Source organism: Peromyscus californicus, unplaced genomic scaffold, assembly GCF_007827085.1.
Source record: "Peromyscus californicus insignis strain IS unplaced genomic scaffold, ASM782708v3 Scaffold_14__1_contigs__length_90479793_seg_2, whole genome shotgun sequence".
NCBI classification, from domain to species: domain Eukaryota; kingdom Metazoa; phylum Chordata; class Mammalia; order Rodentia; family Cricetidae; genus Peromyscus; species Peromyscus californicus.
This window is the reverse complement of record NW_026294436.1, coordinates 20,046,545-20,064,814: the sequence shown is the minus strand read 5'-3', so window position 1 is coordinate 20,064,814 and position 18,270 is coordinate 20,046,545. Positions and strand designations below refer to the sequence as shown.

The 18,270-nt window shown below is 50.4% G+C and overlaps 1 protein-coding gene across 4 annotated transcripts in view; it reads left to right on the top strand.

The window, feature by feature from the left end:
• Sox13 (SRY-box transcription factor 13) overlaps positions 1-18,270 on the top strand; it is a 104,366-nt gene that overhangs the window by 47,032 nt on the left and 39,064 nt on the right. Inside the window, exon 1 of one of the 4 annotated variants that reach the window (XM_052736968.1) lies at positions 7,589-8,165. The exons of 2 other annotated variants lie outside the window; for them this stretch is intronic. The gene's annotated coding sequence lies outside the window, so the exon portion shown is untranslated. Of the gene's footprint in view, positions 1-7,588; positions 8,166-16,947; positions 17,163-18,270 lie in introns of those variants that run through there. One more of the 4 variants, XM_052736969.1, reaches the window with a different exon arrangement.

Below are 18,270 nucleotides of genomic sequence, written 5' to 3'. Positions count from 1 at the left end.
CCCCACACACACACATTGCCGCCGACCCCGTGTGCTCGGCTTCGCCCTCTCGGGCTTTCTCTCTCTCTCTTTCTTTTTTTTAATAACTATGAGACATGTCTGCTCCTGGCAGCACCAATCTACTTCAGAGAAGATGATGGGCATTGAAGAAACTCCATATGAAGCTTACTTTTTTTGTGGCAAAAGTTAGTCACTGGACAAGAAAGTGCCCTTGCCTGGACTGCTGACAGTATGCTGTCCAAATGGACAAGTAGGACACAAAAAAGGGACTGCTGAACCTTACCAAGACAAGGTAGGAAGGCCCTTTAAAAAATCCTGCTTCACAGATGAGTCTGTCAGATATGCTAGACCTGTAGGCCAAAGATGGATGCCCCAACATTGCAGAGAAATCTTGGGTGACTGTCCAGGCAGCCAGCTGTCTCTGTCACTTCTCACATTTTTTGGAAGTCGCTTGTTTGCACTTCCTGCTTACTCAGTTAATATTATTTCCTTCTCAGGTCTCTGAGGCAGTTGAAGATTAGATAGTTATAGTTTTCCTTGTTAACAAATTCAGAAAAGAAACTCACTACAGAGGTGTAAAGTATATAAGTTCAAAGACATCAAAAGATATTTTTCAGTTGGTAATACAAGTTAGGATAGACAGTGAATTAGACCAGGTGGTGGTGGCACACGCCTTTAATCCCAGCATTCGGGAGGCAGAGGCAGGTGGATCTCTGTGAGTTCGAGACCAGCCTGGGCCACAGAGTGAGTTCCAGAAAAGATGCAACACTACACAGAGAAACCCTGTCTCGAAAAACAAAACAAAACAAAGCAAAACAAAAAAAAGAAAGAAAGTGAATTAGGTACAACATTTTGGACTCATCAAAATAGGATAAATAGGCCGGGCGGTGGTGGCGCACGCCTTTAATCCCAGCACTCGGGAGGCAGAGCCAGGCGGATCTCTGTGAGTTCGAGGCCAGCCTGGGCTACAGCGAGAGATCCAGGAAAGGCGCAAAGCTACACAGAGAAACCCTGTCTCGAAAAACCAAAAAAAAAAAAAAAAAAATAGGATAAATAATGGAGTCTGTCAGATATGCTAGACCTGTAGGCCAAATTGTCTGAATTTGTCAAATGTTAATGGACTGGACATTGTTAATGGAATTCTTGACTGTATATATTGTATATACTTATTGTACTCATTGTATATAGTTTTTTCTTAAACTAGTTATAACCTTCTTTTATGATTTTAGACAAAAAAGGGGAAATGTGGTGATATATTATGTATCTTAAATTTGCCTGAGAATCAGAGGACAGAGCCAGCCACTAGATTAGACATAGAAGTCAGGCAGTGATGGCACACATCTTTAATCCCAGCACTTAGATCTCATGCCTTTGCTTGGGAAGCACACATACCTTTAATCCCAAGAAGTAGTCTGGCAGGGCAGAGAAAGGTATATAAGGCGTGAGAAAACAGGAACTCATTCTCTTTAGACTGAGGATTTTATAGGGGTAAGGACTAGTGGTTGGCTGTTCTGCTTCTCTGATCTTTCAGCTTTCACCCTGATATCTGGCTCTGTGTTTTTTATTAAAAGACCATCTAAGATTTGAACAACACTTCATTTTTTTTCACCTCTGGAATAGTGATGATGATACCAATGCCACAGAATCCAAGTAAGGTGCCATTAGATATTGTATGGTGAAACAATATGTCTAAGACTCAGCAGGCAGACACTCCACAGCTTAATTTGGTGGCAGTGATCAGGGAGGGTTGTTTCAAATGAATTGTCAGGCAGTGAGTGCTGGAGACAGGAACATCTACCTCTCAGCTCTATTTCATTGTTTTTAGAGATGCTAGAGATTTTGTTTTAAATTATTATTATTATTATTATTATTATTATTATTATTATTATTGAGACAGTGTCTCACTATGTAAGCTCAGTTGGCCTGGAACTTGCTGTGTAGACCAAGGTGCTTCCAACTCACAGAGATCCACCTGCCTCTGCCTTCTGGAACTGGGGTTAAAGGGGGAGCAACTCTATGTTCAGTTCAAATGCTCTCCTTCCTATCTGTGGTGGTTTGAATGTAACTGGCCCCCATAATCTCATAGGGAGTGGCACTATTGGGAGATGTGGCTTTGTTGGAGTAGGTATGGCCTTGTTGGAGGAAGTGTGTCAATGTGGGGACAGGCTTTGAGATTTCCTATGCTCAGGATACCGCCTAGTGTCTCAGTTGACATCTAGTTGCCTGTAAGATGTAGGACTCTCAGCTACTTCTCCAGCACCATGTCTACCTGCATGCTGACATTCTCCCTGCCATGATGATAATGGACTGAACCACTGAAACTGTAAGCAAACCCCACTCACTCAAATGTTTTCCTTATAAGAGTTGTCATGTTCATGGTGTCTCTTCACAGCAATAGAAACTCTAAGACTCTATCTGTCTCCATCTGCTCTAGGTAAGGGCAGGGACAGGGAGGGGCCCACAGAGAAGTACCCCACTGAAGCTAATCAGAGACCAGAAGGAAACCACTAAGTATGGATGCACAGGCATGATGTCTGGGAGGAGGAAAAGAGGGTAGAACTCTTTTCTGGCTTCTGAAATGGTCCCATCCAGTCACTGTTGTGGGATATTTGATCATACTGTGAAACTCCTCGACTGTGTTAATGAAATTAACCTTGGGTCAGAGGGTGGAGCCAGTGACTTGTTGACATAGAGAGTATGGAGGACCCAGGAAGATGGATAGAGAGATGCACAGGAAGGAGTAGGGAGGGACTTAGAGATTCAAAGGCCTTTTTGGTTTGGGACAGGTGAAGAGACACTCTTTTGCTGGGTCTCCAGCCAAAAAGGAAGGTCAGCTGGTTGCTTCTCGGCTTCCCTGATCTAGCAGGTTTTCACGCCAACATCTGACTCCCGGGACTTTATTGGTTAATAGAATAACTTAGATAAAAACAACAGTGTGTGTATCCTGGGTGTACTTAATAGATTGTGGTCCGCTAACCTTTAAGAGATCTGCTGTATTTGACATTTTTGTTTGTTTTTGTTTTTTGTTTTTTGTTTTTTCGAGACAGGGTTTCTCTGTGTAGTTTTGGTGCCTGTTCTGGAACTCACTCTGTAGACCAGGCTGGTCTCAAACTCACAGAGGTCCTCCTGGCTCTGCCTCCCAAGTGCTGGGATTAAATGCGTGCGCCACCACTGCCTGGCCATATATGACATTTAAAATGTTTAAGTTTTCTGCAGCGAACCATGACCATTCCTAAGAGTGACCCTTGAGGTCTCCAGAAGGATGATGGAGCCCTGTAATGGCAAATCCACCTGGACTATGGTAATGCCATTAAGCTGACAAACACCACCCAAAGATCTGTTTTGGATTATAAATTGCTCAGGATAACTTCAAAACTGCTAGCTGAGATGGTCCAGCCTCACAGACTACTCCAGCCAGGACTTAAGATAAGCTTTGTACTTTCCTATCACACTGAGACTGGACAGGATTTACCATTATCTCAATTTTCTCAGGGTTCCCTAAATATTCCATCACCCCCAGATAGGCAGAAGTAATTTTAAGAACATGACACCCACATTCCCAAGAGTTGGGTGGGTGGTTTTTGGTTGTTCAGTGGTTATAGATGTTTGTCATTGTTTAGGGGGGTTAGTTGCAAGTTGTTATTGGTCATGGTCAGGGAGAAAGCTAAACAAAGGAGGTTAGATATAGGGATCTCTTTATGAAAAGAAAAAAGAGGAGATATAGGAAGACAGGATGAAAGGCTAGATTATTGAATCTACTTTTAGACTGAAAAGCAATTATTAGTCTCAAATATTTTTCATTGGTATGGATATTTGTATATTAATACAAATTTAAGGTTATTTTTATTATAACATATTATATATGTTTCTACTCTTGTTTAAGGCATGGTACTTATGTAGCTCGTGTAAAATGTAACGTAAAGTTCTAGTTCTTGAAAGCTGTCATTATAAACTGTTTAGGATAATTAAGAAATGCAAGGTTAGGAGAGGAGAGAGTTGTCTCAGCAGTTAAGGGCACTGACTGGTGTTCCAGAGGAACTGGGTTCAATTCCCAGGTTGTCTGGAGTCCGATGACACAAGGATAAAAAATAAACAAACAAACAAATGCAGGTTAGTAGTTGGTCATCTGTAACAATCAAACTTGTAGTCATGTTAGTAGGTTTTGAGGATTAAACATATATATTAGATAGATAGGTGGTCTTTGAACATTTCAGAGAGCTACAGAATATGGCATTTAAGATGTTTTAATAATATAAGGCTTTTCATGAGAGTGAGACGTGTCTGCTCCTGGCAGCACCAATATACTTGAGAGAAGAGGATGGGCATCGAAGAACCTGCATATGGAGTTTGCTTTCATTGTGGCAAAGTTAGCCACTGAGCAAAGACTGCCTTTGCCTCGACTGTGGACAATATGCTGTCCAAATTGGACAAGCAGGACACAAAGGAAGTTGCTGTGAAATATTTACAATCTGACCTGTATTTGAGAAAGCTTGCTGTAGGAAGTTGACTGCTGAACTTTGCAAGATAAGGTAGGTCAGTCCTTCAAAATTCCTGCTCCACAGAAAAGTCTGACAGATATTCTAGGCTTGTAGGCTGAAGATACATGCCCCAATGTTACAGAGGTAACTTGGGGCAGCCACTGTCTCTGTCATTTTTATAGTTTTAGAAGTTGCTTGCCCTGTACTTCCTGTTTACTCAGGTAATATTATATCCTTCTCGGGTCTCTGATGGGGGTTGAAGACTAGATAGTTATACCATTTTTTTTGTTACTAAATTCAGAAAAGAAACTTAAAAAAAGAGATGTAAAGCTTATAATGCTGAGAGACATAAAAGCTTAAGTTGTTTATCTAAGAAAATGTCTTAAGGTCTAAAAAGATATTTTTAGATTGGTAATACAAGTTATGATAGAAAGTGGTTTAGGTATAAAACTTTGGATTTACCAAGATAGGCTAGATAATAGTAGTGTTGTAGAATATTATTTTAAGATGTGTTACATTTGTTTATGATGTGGAACATTTGCTTAATGATGCAAAGATGTGTTGCATTCTTTTATGTTGCATTTGTTTAAACTCTGTGAAACTGTGTTACTTTGACTGTCTAAAACACCTGATGGTCTAAGATAAAGCTGAATGGCCAATAGTGAGGCAGGAGAAAGGATGGGGGGGTGGCAGGCAGAGAGAATAAATAGAAGGAGAAATCTGGGAGGAGAAGAAGAAAGAGCAAAAGAACAAGGAGAGGAGGACTTCAGGGGCCAGCCACCCAGCTACACAGCCAGACACAAAGTAAGAAGGAAAGAAAAGGTATACAGAAATAGAGAAAGGGAAAAGCCCAGAGGCAAAAGATAGACAGGGTAATTTAAGAAAAGCTGGCAAGAAGCAAGCCAAGCTGAGACCGGGCATTCATAAGTAAGAATAAACCCCTATGTGCATTTATTTGGGAGCTGGGTGGCAGGCCCTACAAAGAGCCAAAAGAGAAAAGAGTTAAAAACAACCAAAAACAGAGTAGTTTCTCCAAATTTGCAAATACAAATGGACTGGACATTGTGAATGTAATTATTCAATGATAATTATTCTTTCTTTTTTTTTTAAAGATTTGCTTATTTATTATGTATACAGTGTTCTGCCTGCATGTCAGAAGATAGCACCAGATCTCATTATAGATGGTTATAAGCCACCATGCAGTTGCTGGGAATTGAACTCAGGTACTCAGGAAGTGCTCTTAATCTCTGAGCCATCTCTGCAGCCCCTGATAATTATTCTTAAGGTATATAGTTTTACTGTGTTAGAATTAAAACCTTTCAAAAAAAAAGAATTAAAACCTTTCTTGTTTATTATAGACAATACCTGATAATTGTTCTTATTGCATATAGTTTTATTGTGTTAAAGTTAAAACCTTTCTTTTTTATTTAGACAATACCTGATAATTGTTCTTCTTGTATATAGTGTTACTGTGTAAGAGTTAAAAAACCTTTCTTTTTTATTTATACAAAAAGGGAGACATGTTGCAGGATATTTGATCACCCTAAAACCAGACCCTCAATAGTTAATGTTGACTTCTCCCATCTGCTTTCCCATAACCCTAGCCCTACCTTTTAACGCTGGTCACTGGCCTATCTCCATACTTCTGGCTAGATTGACCTCATCAGAGCCTTGCTTAGAACCCCATTCCCTTTAATCAGCCAACTGATAAACAAGAATGTATTAAGTCCCATCTTTGCCAAGTCCCATCTAGACACAAGGGATCTAACCATGAACAAGCGGCATATCCCTGTCCTGAAGAGTTTACCATCCAGTGGGGTACACAGGCAAAGGGATTGGGAGGTTCTCAGTGCCCATGCAGGGAGCTCCTGGCCCTGATTTGATCCCCAAGAAAGAATTCCTGAGCTGATACCAGACTGAGATCCAAAACGCAAAAGACAATAAAAGGAGTTCTCATCCAGGCAGAGAAATGGGGAATGATGAAATGTAGTCCCTAGAAGGCTTTGTGAGCTTCCTAGCTGGCCATCCCTCAGGACAGTTATACAGGTCCACAATTGGCATTCCTTCAACCTGCCCTATTCCTACAGGTCCCCAAGACCCACTTCAGAGGTAGCCTCTCTCTCAAGAGGACTCTGATTCCAGTCCCTATGGCTTAGTGTCCTTGGTGGACCCTATGGCTTACCCTGCCTGAGTACTCTAGCACTTGCTAGAATTGTAGGTGACCCATTCCTTCACAACATGGGAATCCAGGGACAGCTGTCACTCTGTCATTCGATGCGGCAGTCCCTGGCACCTGCTTGGGTCAGGTCTGTTGTGGACATTCAATAAATGGGCTGAATGAGGAGGATCGAGTCTTCAAGCATGCCTTCCTCCTAAACAGGGCAGGAGAAAATGAAGGACTTGTTGCAGAGACCAGGAAACGGAAGGACTAGGGAGTGGCCAGGGACATTTGGAAGCTGTCTCTCAGAGAACAGATCAGGTTAAAAGCAGGTCTGTCCTCCCCCTCAGGCTGATTTCAAAGCAAGACCCTCCTGCCTCAGTTTCCTCCGTGTTGGTATTATAGGTATGAACCACACCCAGCTTCAAGGGCCGTTCTCAAGTACAGTTTTTTAAAAAATTCGATCTAAAACTGGGCCAGGTAGAGCACACCTTTAATCCCAGCACTCTGGAGGCAGAGGCAAGAGGGTTTCTGTGAGTCCTGCCTGATTTACATAGTGAGAAGAAAAATAAAGTTCAATCCAGGCTCTCTGTTTTAGAAGAGGCTCTGAGCTGGACAAATAACTTCTTAGGGCTTGTTCAAAGGAATGAGGATTCTCTGTAGCAACTCTCAAACCTGGGTCGAGGGAGTGGGCCGAATTCACCTTCTTTCTCCTATTTTCTTTACCCAGTGGTCACTACATCTCCACCAGCCTCGGCTCTGGAGAACCTCTGCAGTCCCCTTCTCAGCACAGGTCTCCAGCTGTTGAGGCCTGGCTGGACCAGCGGCTGGGAGGAGGAGAAGGAGGAGGAGGAGGAGGAAACTCAGTCCCTCCCTCCTTCTCCATCTCCCCACCCTCCCGCCTCCTCCCCCGCCCGCCCGCCCGCTCGCGCCCTCCCTCCCTCTTTCTCCTCCGCCGCTGTCGAGTGGCTTTCGCAGAAGCGAGTGGCGAGCGCCCTGCTCCAGTCCCGGCTGGGAACTGAAGTGTACGAGCGCTGCTGCTCCTGGAACCCGAGCTCCGGAGCGGCCGGCGGGGGTCGAAGGCCGGGGCGGCGGCGCGCTCAGCTTCGGAGGCCCTGGCTCTGGACCGAGCGGGCTCGGAACTGCGCGGAGGGGCAGAGCGCACTCCCCGCCGGCCTGGCCCGCGCAGCAGCCGGGCGTCCGGGACCGCGGAAGGCAGCACGGCGGCGGCCAGCCGGGGGCAGAGGGCAGAGTGCCGAGCGGCCTGGCTCGGCGGAGGGCGCCGCCCGGCCCGGCCTCAGCTCGGAGCCCGCGACGGTGGCCAGAGGAGCCCGGCGGGCCGCGGGGGTCCTGAGCGCCTCCAGCCCACGGCGGGGGGCGTGCCTCCGCCCCGCCGCGCCGCCCCGGCTCGCTGCTCGCCGCGTTGCCGGGGCATGTGAGCGGGAAGGCCAGGCTGCTAGTCGCCGGGACGTACGGAGCAGGAGCGGGAGCGCGGAGCTGCGACCCCCGGGCCAGCGCCTGACCGATTAGTAAGTGTACCCCTCTCCCCAGCCTCGCGAAGTTTGACACGCGCGCCCCCGCGTTCCTGGGGACACACTGGCTCTCTTTCGGCGCGACTTTCCAGCTTGGGCAAAGTTTTGCCAGGCGGAGCCGATCCTACCGGACCCCTCACAACGCCGGCCGGTGGCGCCGCGCTGACCCGAGTCCTTTTGGAGAGCAGTGGCTGCAAGCCTTTGGGGGTGGCGTGCGCGCGCTGCGCGGGCTGGGCTTCGGGAGTCCTCAACCCGCCCGCCCTCTGCGACCTGCCGGCTCCAGGTCTTTCTCCCCAACCTGACCAACCCGCTCAGTTTTAGCATTCCCAGTCCGAGCTTAGATGTCCAGTGCGCGCCCAGCGTGGGGCTCGGGTGCCCGCGACGCGGAACTCCGGTGCCTGGGTGCAGGGGCCGCTGGGGTCCAGCGCGCACCCTTCCCACGGCTCTGGTTCATTCCCGGCGTATCAGCCGGGCGCCGCCTCCCGTTTCTCTGCGGTTGCTGCTCTTGTCCTCTCTCCACGCCAGCCTGCCCCTTGCCACCCCTACCTCACAGGATGGGGTGTCGGAGGAGCGCCTTTCACACACACACACACACACACACCCCTTTTCACGGCAGAAATAAATTTGAGCACAGGGCTGGTGCGATGAGGAAGGGGGTGGTCGCTTAGTCCCAGCGGTTCGCCATTGTTTTCCCACCCCACGTTCGGTACGTAAACACACACTCACGCGAGTGTGTTTGTGTGTGCATGCGTGTGTGTGCACGCGCCGGCTGCGGCTGCTCAGATTCCCCAGGAGCTCTAGAGTCGCCCGCAAGATCTCCCCGCCGCCAGCCTAGATGTCCTGGCAGGAGGTGCCCCATTACTTGGAGCTGGGGGAGAAGGACGCGAGAGTGGGAGTTGCCCCAGAGTCCCTGGCGAGGCCGGGAGTCTGGCCTGGGCTGGACGTGAGTTTTGAACTTCAGCCCTGGACCTTTCCGGGAGGACCCCGGGCGCTCGAGCGGCGGCTCCCGCCTGGGAGGGTCCCCAGCAGCTGGCGCTCTTGGCAGCGATCTCCGTGACCAGGGCTTGGAGGAAGTCGAGGAGTTTTCCTGGGAAGTTTGCTTTAGCTCTGTGGGAATTTCCGGGCCCGGCGCCCCCGCGCTGGCGCTGGTGGAGGGGTCTGACCTACAGCAGTCGGAGATGCTGCTGCTGCTCTGAGTTGGGTTTCCAGAGACCCTGTTTCCAACCACTTCATGCCTTAGGAAGTTCCTCTCCGGGTGCTGGGATTCAGCACGCTTGGCTCTTGTTCCTCACCGAGAGCGGCAGCTTGAGTTTGGCGATTTCCAAACATCTTCTGTGCTCCAATAAAAAAGGGCGGATTTGTGCACCTATTTTTGAAACTGGCATGTGTTGATAGTTTGGAGGATACTGTTTGGAAGGCTTTAACCTGCACCACGGAGAGCCAGATAACCCAGTAGTTAGAACCAGGAAGCTGGAGTTGTACACCAGTGCAGTCGCTGGTGATGCTGATCACTATGGGCAGTTTAACCCATCCCCCCCCTTGTTCAGGTTACTTATCTGTAAAGTGAGATTAAATTCTGACAATATCCACCTCGTGTGGGGTGGTCTTGAGGATGAAAAGTCTTAGTGTAATCTCAGGATGCTGTGCCTGGCACATAATAAGTGCTAGGCAATTGTTAGCTGTTGGGATCAGGTGTAGCTTAGTGGTAGAGCACTAGCCTATCGTGCAGGAATTCCTGGGTACCATATTCAGCGTGTGCATTCGGGAAGTTAGCTGTTGTCAATTATTATTATTATTATTATTAATTATATTATTATTATTATTACTTGTTTTTTGGTACAGGGTCTCTGTGTAGCCCTGGCTGCCCTGGTACTTCTTTTGCAGACCAGGCTGGCCTCGAACTCAGATCCTCCTGCCTCTGCCTCCTGAGTGCTGGGATTAAACGTGTGTGCCCCAACACCTGGCTAGCTGTTGTCATTATTGTAACAACAGTCTTATGGAGCCCAGGGCCTGGTTCATACTATCATGGTGCGGCATCTCCAACCTGGGCCATTACAATTTAAATGACCTTGTACTGAGCCCAGAAGAACTCTTTGGGAGTGTGTCCATTTAATCAATTTTAATAATTTTCCCTTCTGGGGGGTGGGGGAAGAGACCTCACACTTCTTCCCACCTCTAATTGATTCTGATCCCTCAGATCAACCTTCTTACATATCTTTTTCTTCCGTCTTTCCCTCCCTTCACAGTTTTTGTGCAAGGCCATTCATTCCCTCTTTTCCTCATTCTTAAAAAAATTTCATCTTGGCACCGTGGAGCGTTCTCCCTGGAAAAAGCCCTAGGAAGGAAATGTCTTCAAGAGGGTATCCCTGGACGCCCTGGTCTGCGCTGCAGGCTCGGGATTGGGTGTGCACTTGTGTCGCTGGGACTGGATGGGTTTCCACCGAGAGGAACCCAGGTGTCTCGGGCTCAGGGGAAGTCAGGTGGGACAGGCAGGCTGCCTGCCCAGGAGAGTTCTATTCCCTAGGTAGTATCCGTTTCCTGTTACTGGGGCTCACTTGAGAACCTATTCTAGCTAGCCTGGCTGCCAGGGCATACTGCATCTGGGACTTAGATAAATAAGGAGCCATGGTGTCACCTCCAACTTACCAGTGGCAGTTGGAGGGGTTTCTGGGAATGTAGGGTAGACACCAGTTCTTGTCTTTATTGCTGCATAGCACAGAGAGGGAGAACCAGGGGCACCCCGTCCCTCCTCTCACCCTCACCAGGCATGTGGGGGAGGGTGGCCAGTGTGAGAAACCGAGGTGTTGGAAAGATCCTGCAAGTAGCCCCCCGTTTGCAGTTGAAACACAGTGCAGAAGACATCTGCCTCTTTCCTTAACAGAAACTTGTGGGAGGAATGTGCCGGTTACCTGCCAGTCCTGTGCTAGGCGGTATGACACTAGGTGGACAGACAGGTGGGTTGCCTCTCTGTAGGGAGGCTGCTTTCTAATGGGGGTGTGATAAAGACAGTACCAGACCATGAGAAGAAACACCACAGGTCGGGAAATGGTACGTAAGGGTGGCGGCGGCGGCGGCGGCGGCGGCGGCGGCGGCGGCGGCGGCGGAAGCATTGGGAGGCCAGTGAAGACGATCCTGGGGAGAACTCAGTATAGGCGTGAAGACAGAAGGAGCCAGCTGCACACATCTGGGAAGAGGGGCATTCCAGGCTGAGGTACCTACAGATGCCCTCCTACGCCCATGTCAGAACCAAGTATGCAGCTTTGTGGTTGGAGGAGAGAGCCTGGGGGATCAGGAGGCTCAGAGCCTGGCTTGTGGCACTCGGAGGAGTGACTGGGTGGGGGGGGGGAGGCTGCATTTTATTGTCAGCACCACAGGAAGCCATTGGGGAATAAAATGAAATGACCGATTTATGACTTTTAAAGATGATTTGATAGTGGAGAAACTGTGATCCTCATTGCCCCGGGTCAGGAAATGATGACTGAGGGAGGAAAGATTGTGTTTTTGCTGCAGTTTATTTTGTCCTTTGTAAATTTAGTGTATGTGCACACATATCAGCTATGCCCCATACCCAAAAGTACATTTAGCAGAACAGCTTAGAACCTGGAAAAAATGAAAAAAATAAATAAACAAACTGATATATGTGCACACACACTGCATAATAATACAACTTGGTAAAGATAATTAGATGTGTGTACATAGGGGCTTTCGTTTAAAATTTTTTTAAATTACAGTGTGTGTGTTTGTGTGTGTGTGTGTGTGTGTGTGTGTGTGTGTGTGTGTGTGATGGTAGAGGTCAAAGGAAGAGATGGCCTCAGCTTAAAAAAACAAAAAAAGGATCCGTATGTCCAGGTGGAGACAGTTGTAGGGAGGGACGGGCGGAGCAGGCAGGGTCAGGAGAAACCTGAGGGAGGTGACCTGGGATGGGCCAGTAAGGGACTATCTGGAGACCTCACCTGCATAGTACTAACTCCAAGTCATAGATGTGTGCTCCAGGAGTGCCAGGGTGAAGATCTCAGGTCCACCTGCAGCCCTCCTTTCAGATGGGGAGAGGCCCACCCTCGACTTTTTGCTGGAAAATTCACAGACTTGACAGCTGTGAGAAGGACTTAAAAAGCAGAGCGGATGTGCCATCTCCAGTCCTGTATCTGGGCTGTGAGGCTGCCAGGTAGCTGTTGGCCTGAGCTGCACCTGCCCCTCCTGGGGACCCAGGTTCCTGCCTTTGAGGGCCTGATGCTGGCTCATATGCACTAAGGTTTCTTCCAGAGGTTTGGGGTGGCCTTTCTTGGGCTACCGTGGGTAAGTTTTCAAGAAGCCGATGCCATGGTAGGAGAGGGTTCCACAGCCCCTGTCCTGCACCCCTGTCCTCAGTACATGGATGGGTGGAGCTTGGTGTTTGAAAAGGCCTCTGCAGGGAGGGCTGCCTCCTGGAAGGGAAGTTATTCTCCTGTTTGCTTAGGAGGGCCTGCTCTTGCCTGAACTTGCGGCCATTCTCGCGCTTTGCTAGTCCTCTTCCTGGAACATGAAAATGCCAATCAGGGTGGCCGTCAAAATGCCTGTCACCAGGTGGGTAGCCAGCACCCCTAGTCTCCCTGATGCAGAGACAGAAGGCAATCTGAATGCCGGTCCTTGTCTCGTGACCCTCTGGTTGAGTGTCCCTTCCTTAGTCTTTGGGAACACTTGGGTAGAAGATTCGTCACTTGCCACTTGGGCAAGGCCACCTCCACCCTTGGCCGCTGTCCCCGGAGGGGGTATGTGTCACCTTGCTTTCTTAAAAGGCAGATGCATCCTCTTAAGCGTGCCTCATCTATACCAAGGAGACAGGAGACCCCTGGTGCTGCTCCTCCAGGAGAATCCGGGGCCCGGTGACCCAAGGTTGGCAGCAGGCTTTCATAGCTTTAAGAAGACCTCTCCTTTTTTTTTTTTTAAATGGTTTTTCGAGACATGGTTTCTCTGTGTAGCTTTGGAGCCTGTCCTGGAACTCAGTCTGTAGCCCAGGCTGGCCTCGAACTCACAGAGATCCGCCTGCCTCTGCCTCCCGAGTGCTGGGATTAAAGGCGTGCGCCACCACCGACCGCGACCTCTCCTTTTTTATGGCTTGACATCTTTGGGTTGGCCTGGAGGCCCTTACTTAGGACGATCAGGCTTTGATACTGTCAAGAGGGACCCCAAGTCCCAGAGAAGTAGCTAGATGGTGATCAGTCTTACAGGCTGTGAGGGGAGGTAGTAGCTGGTTTCTCTGCTTCCATCCAAGAGCTGGCCACAGCTTTGTCTGTGCACATACTCAGTCATTTCTAGTCTCTAAAAGTGGTATCAGCAGTGCAGTTACTTCTATTACCAGAATGAAAAAAGGATTTAAGGTATAACATGATTTGTCCGTGGGACAGAGGAAGGAATGGGTGTTTCCATGGGAGAGTTAAAGGAGCTGAGTGCTGAAAGGGGGGCTTGGTTGGTATCCTGGTACCCACCAGTGCTCCTGGGACCAGATCAGTAAGAAGAGGAGCCCCAGACACTGAAAGGGGCAGGGGCTTGTGGAGCACAAGACAAGGAAGAAGTGGGGACAATACCCCCAACTGCTGCCTTTTTCCTAAGCAACATTCTTTAGCTGGGCCCTTCTGGTCTCCTGGAAGTTGTCAAATCTGGAATTCCGTTTCCCAGGTAGGAACCCACATCCCACCCCGACTCGCACTGGTCTTAGCAGGAAGCCTCATAAACTGTCTATGGGGATGGGGCAGGACTGGGGGAGGAGCATTAGTATCTCCCCCCTCCTTGTCCAGAGAGTACAGGGGTCCTAGGTAAGGAAGGTAGTCTGACTTGAGAGAAGAAAGGGGAAGGGGCAGCCGAGGGCGCTCCGCTGGCGCTCCGCTGGCGCCCAGCCCCTGGTGTTCGGGTCCGGAATCCCCGCCACGCTTGGCTCCCGGGGGACCCGCCCCAAGGCGGCCGGCCTGTCCTCCAAGCACCCCGCCTCCTGCCTGCGGAACCGGCCGGGCGGAGAACCGGTTCCTGTGGGCCGCCCCGCCCCTCGGGAGGACCAGGGGTCGGCGCTTGCGCGGAGTTGGGGCTGAGACAGGTGCTTTGGGGGGTCTAGATGGGCTAAGTGGACCGAGCAGCCGATGTGAGGAGGGGGGCCCCCTGTGCCCCTGTCTGCCAGGGGCACCGCAGGGAAAGCGGGCAGCCCCAGCCCCAGCCCTGGAGTCTGGCTGGCCCTCCTGAGACCAACGGCCTTTGCTGACTTCATTTTAAAACTGTGGCTCATTAGTTAATGATTTTTCGTAGACTTTTTTTGTGTCTGGCAAAGGACCCCAGTACCTTGCTTGACCGTGCTAGGCAAGCAGGCTAGCCCCGAGCCACATACTCAGTCATTTCTAGTCTCTAAAAGTAGTATCAGCGGTGCGGTTACTTTTATTACCAGAATGAAAAAGGGATTTAAGATATATCTAGATTTGCCAGAGAGACAGAGAAAGGAATGGGTGTTTCCATGGGAGACCTAGAGGAACTGGGTGCTGAAAGGGGCGTCCTGCCAGGGGGAGTGACCTTCACGGGACAAAGGCCCTGTGAGGCTGGACCAGGCCAACTTGTAACAGCCCAGAGGTCCCTGGAACACTCAACAGCACTGGCTGAGGTGGTCAGGAACTCCCCAGTCCTCCAACTTTGGCCTTGGTGCCATGAGGCTAGCCCACAGAGGGTCTGGCTCTCAGGGCAGGTTTTTCTGTGACCAGAACCATCTCCCCCTCCCTCCCCCCCGCCCCCCCTCCTAGCCTTGCTAAAGGAATCTGAAGCTTATTCAACCAACTCAGGCCAGGGAGCTCAGCCTGTGTCTTGGGGGGGGGCGGCGGGGGGGGGGGGGGAGGAAGGAAGGATAAAACATTGTCAGGAAGCCTGTGTGCAGGTACAATGGGGCTCTGGGAGCAGGTGAGGTGTTGGGTGGGGCGGGACTGGGAAGTGTTGAAAGCAGAGGGAAGGGCCTGCAGCTCCTGCCATTCCTTGGCTCAGGGACCCCTCCTCCCCCCACTTTTGAGTGGAGAGAGAAGGGTTAGTGTTCAGTTTACAGAGAGGCAGGATGGCTTAGTGGAAACACTCTGGGGAGAGTCAGGACTTCACTATGGCTTCCATATTGTACGTTCCCTTTCTCTCTCTCTCTCTCTCTCTCTCTCTCTCTCTCTCTCTCTCTCTCTCTCTCTCTGTGTGTGTGTGTGTGTGTGTGTGTGTGTGTGTGTGTGTGTGTGTGTGTGTGTTTAGTGCATATGTAGGGTTAGAGGACAACTTTCAGGAGTCGGTTCTTTCCGCCATGATGGTTCCAGGGATTGAACTCAGGTCATCAGGCTTGGCAGGAAGCACCTTTACCCGTGGAGCCACGCTTCCATCTGTCTTTTCTGTTCTGTTCTATTTGCCTGGTCTCACATCAGTGTTCCTCGGTCCGACACCCACATTGGAGAATGATTTGGACTATGTGTGTATGTGAAATTGTGGGGGACCAGAGTTGAGGCGAGGGCTTGTGTTCAAGTGTGGTGCATTTGGCTGTTTAGAAAGGGTCTGTGGACTTCTGGCTAAGTGGACATGGGAATAGGACTCCTGATGCCTGAGTCAAGGCTGATTCGGCTCAGAGTGCTTGGATGGGGCCCCAACACAGTGAAAGAAGAACAGGAAGCGAGGAGGGTCTCGCTTGCCCGTATGGCTTCATTCAACACATAGGTCTTGGCATCCAAGCCTTCTTACCTTCACCCATCAGAACTCACCCATCCGTGTTCTCCATGGGGAGAGGTCCACTGTGCTGTGGCCTCGAGATGACGGCCTGGTCAGATGTAACCCGTCTAGGTCCATGGGGTTGTGGCAGCTTCACAGGTCACACCATAAGGCATTAACTTGGGAGCCAGCTAGGGCCTCATTCATCCCAAGATGATGTTAAAGGAGGCGGAGGAGGCTGTGGTGGGGCTGGCTTTCCTGTGTGTGACATGCATAGGGGCTGGAGGGAGCTGCCTTCCTTTCTAGCAGAGCTTGGGCACAGTGTCCTACCAGGAGACTGGGTGCCCCGTCTCGTCTCTCCCAGGCAGCACAAGAGGCAGCATTGCTAGCCAAGCTGGCATGAAATGCTTATGCCGCCTGCCCACCTTTCGCTACCCTCCCCAAACCCGACAACAGTGTCAGCTCCCGGGAGATTGTGTCTGACCGGAGCCTCTGGGCTGCCAGGACCGGGCAGGTGCTGGCAGGGGCTGTGGAGCCCCATGCAGGGGACACGCCACCAGTGCCAGCACCGCAGGATAAACAAGGCTGCTCACAGGCTGGGGGAGGGAGGCCACGGAAGGCAGGAGCGGAGAACAGGTGTCTGACACAAAGGGCCTCTTGTCTGTCCCATCCTCCCGCCTCGAGGGGCAGCCCCCTCCCTTGCTCACGCCTGCCCAGAGTCCAGTGACCAGGTCAGCTGAGGTGCTGCTGTCTCTCAGCCTGTGTTTATACTCACTTAAGACAGATCCTGCAGGTATGCCCAAAGAGGAAGGGGACGTGTCTGCATAATCCCATAGCCCAGAGGTCTCTATGGGCCTGAGTTTCCCCGGGCTGGGGCAGTGAGTCCAAGAGGACTTAGGACGTGAGAAGAGTGCCTGGAGCTTGGAGGACTGGATGTAGTGAGTGTCAGGAGTGGGGATCCCCAGAAATCCATGGGGTCCTGGGGTGGAGGGGCTTGGGGCTGGGGGCACTAAAGTGTGACAACACCCCCTCCCCTCCTCCTGTATCATTCCCAAGAGACCTTTATTGACCTTTACTGCTGGCTCTGTTCTAGGGACTGGGGAGACAGTGCCAGCAGTCAGGAAGCCTCTGCAGCCAGACTAAGTCTTACTTCCTCATCTGTAAAATGGGGGTCATAACAGTAGTATCCGCCTCATGCTCCGATGGTTCACCCGTGGAGAGGTGTGAAAGAGCCTGGCATATGGCAGGAGAAGTCTACTGTTGTTGCTGGACTTGAGAGTCTCTGCAGGAGCCTGGGAATGAAACAGGAAACAGGTAATTACGATCTAGTTAAGTACCAGAGAGCTGGGCTGCCCAAGGTCTGACCATAGGTTGCCTCTTGTGGATAATTGTCTCTTCTAGGAATGCTAGGGAAGGGCTTATAAAAGGGGGGGGGGGGCATTTAAAAGGGGTTTTGAGTGAAGTGTAGGCGTTTGCTGCTCAGGAATGTAGGCAAGGCCCTTCTGACAAGGCCGTCCTGTGAGCCAGAGCACGGAAGTGTGAGTTCATGGTGTACCTAGAGTGCGGTGTTGGGAGGCTGACTGCTGAAGGGTGGCTTGGGCAATCCTGAAGGCATGTGAGGAGTTAGGGTGCACCCCAGGCTCGTCCCCTCCAGGTCAGGTACCAGTTTCTGTCCTCTCGGCATCCTTTATCCCCCGGCTCACTCTGGGTTAGTGTTCAGTTTACAGAGAAGCAGGATGGCTTTGTGAAATATCCTTGCGGGGAGAGTCAGGACGTTTTAGACTTTCAGGTTTTGAATTTTGGCTTTGAGCTGTGTACCTAGGGTTTTTTTTTTTGTTTGTTTGTTTGTTTGTTTTAATACTCTTGCATCTCCCTTATCTACACAGGGTTTGCTTGAGGACAGAGAGGGAGCGTGGCCAGGTGTACAGGGCCGGGTGGGTGAGGGTGCTCCCTAAGGTGGGGTTGCAGCCCAAACCTGTCATGTCTGTAAGAAGGAAACAATGTCTGCATCTTTTCTTCTGGTTTGGAGAGCTGATGGGCCAGGCAGGCTGTCCATGGCCTGAGTGCATGGGTGAGGCAGGGAGGTCCAGGACCCCTGGCTTTGTTGAGGGCTCTGCCACTTCTGCAGGACTGAATGAGGAGGCCTGCTCTCAAGAGGCGGTGTCATTAGGCATCAGGCTCTGCTTGGGGCTTCCCAGAGCTGCTCCCATGCCTTTCTCACTGGGAAGGAGCCCTCTGGCACCTCTCTTGTACTTAGTTGTATGTGTTGGGGGGCGGGGGGGGGGGGGTAGGGGACCATGGGCACCCTGGTCTAGAGCCTGCTGCTGCTGGCTTGTGTGTCTCGGGCCTGTCACCTAGTCTCTTAGAGCTTTACTTTGAAAGGCTGGTGGTGAGAAGGCCTGGGTGTATATAGAACTTTCTG